Source organism: Fragaria vesca, linkage group LG3 (assembly GCF_000184155.1).
Source record: "Fragaria vesca subsp. vesca linkage group LG3, FraVesHawaii_1.0, whole genome shotgun sequence".
NCBI lineage: Eukaryota > Viridiplantae > Streptophyta > Magnoliopsida > Rosales > Rosaceae > Fragaria > Fragaria vesca.
In genome coordinates, this window is record NC_020493.1 from 27,471,266 (window position 1) to 27,473,238 (window position 1,973).

A 1,973-nucleotide genomic window follows, 5' to 3' on the forward strand; every position below is an offset into this window, starting at 1 on the left:
TACCTACCTACCTACCTCCTACTCTCTCTCTCTCTCTCTCTCTCTCTCTCTCTCTCTCTCTCTCTCTCTCTCTCTCTCTCTCTCTAAGACTCGTCTCTCTCTACCCACTAGGGTTTATTGGAACTCTCTCCACCTCGATGAGTGCAGCAAATGACTCCCGAAAGCCCAGCATTCCCACACTCTGCAAATCATCTCCCACTCTCAAAATCGACACTTCACGTAAAGCTAAACTATGCCAACCGACCTCTCTCCCTCTCTCTCCCTCATCCCTCTTCTCTCTCATATATATCAATATGAGCTAGCTAGGAACTGAGATTTGATTCAGATACTGATGAAGAGCAGACGATCAAACCCATTAGATCAGTGAAGATCTCTCCCTCCCTCCCAAAAAATGGTTGCTCAATAATCGCAATCACCAGAAAAGAAAAGAAAAAACCTCAATAAAATTGTGGATCCCCGAGTCTGTGCATGTGTTAAAGATGTGAGCGTACGGACATGCAATATTCAAGTGAAAAAATCCGACAGATTAAATATTTAAAGGACTGGAGATTGCAAAGAAAGAGTGAGGATTACTCGACTGTTCAAAAATACTAATATTTTTAACACCAAATTATATAAAACACTTGTGCCAGTGCCCAGATGAATTGAAAATAAAATAATTTGGCGGATTCAAAAGAGAAATTAAGAAAGATTGAAGGATTTAGTTTAGGGTTTCCCCAAAGAATTCTGTTGACCACCAGATTGGTTTGCGTACCCGTCAAAGGGTGGAAACAGATTACAATAATTTAATTAGATAAAATAATGTTCTGCTAATGTCTGGCCTGTGTTCTGAGTTAGAAGCTTGTATTGTGCCATCCAGTTAGGCTATCCCAGGCTCAAAAAAAACTATTCAAGATATTTCTGATTTGAATATAATTAACCACGTAATTATTAATTAATTAGTTTCCACTATGATCTTTCGTAGCTGCACATTAGTTCTGTCTGTCAATCACAACTGACCAGAACATTCTGGTATGCGATACATATATCAGAGCTAGCTAGCATATCTTTTGTGATTGCTATGATTCTAGCTTGAATGCAAATGCCAAGTCCAAACTTAATTACCACGCGGTGGTGTTTTTCTATAAGCAAGTCTTTGTAATATTTACGCATGAATAATTCTCGAAATCAAATTCAGATGAAATCTATGCTACGAGTTTAATTACTAAATGAGAACTTAGTATCGATCCAAATGCATAAGTGGTTACCGTATAGAATTTTGATGTTTGCTAATTGTTATAGCAACTGTCATATTTTAGGACATGATTATCATCTATCAGACTATCAGAACAGTATATATATGGGTCACCTGGCGACGTTGATTGGTGTATATATTCTTGTCACTGATACACATAAGAACTAGCTGGCTAGTTAATTAGCAGATATTTCTCGTTATTAATTTACAATTGAAATGGTTTGCTAGAAGTAAACTTAGTACTATATATAGGATTTTACTTCTGAATTTGATCTTCATTATAATTTAGCAGTGTTATTGCTTAATCCAAATAAGATCCACGTTTATAGTTGATTTAAACTTTATATACCTCTACGACTAATAGAATCAGCATCGTGAACAACTTTCCAAAAGAAAACTAAGAGACAAGGCATATGCTTCTTTTTTAAACAAGAAAAATTAATGACAATCCTGATTATATTTTAATGTTTCAGATTGAAGTAAAAGGGAAGCACCTGATGATCATTTCATATGCAATTAGGTAGTATGCATGCATATAAACATATATCCTATATAAGGATACGTGAATGTGAATTTAGCACCTCATCCGAAGGCATTTGTTTAGAGAGACATAATTAACTAATATATTTTATCACTTCAACCAGAGAGAGATTTAGAGAGAGAGAGAGAGAGAGAGAGAGAGAGAGAGAGAGAGAGAGAGAGAGAGAGAGAGAGAGAGAGAGAGAGAGAGAGAGAGAGA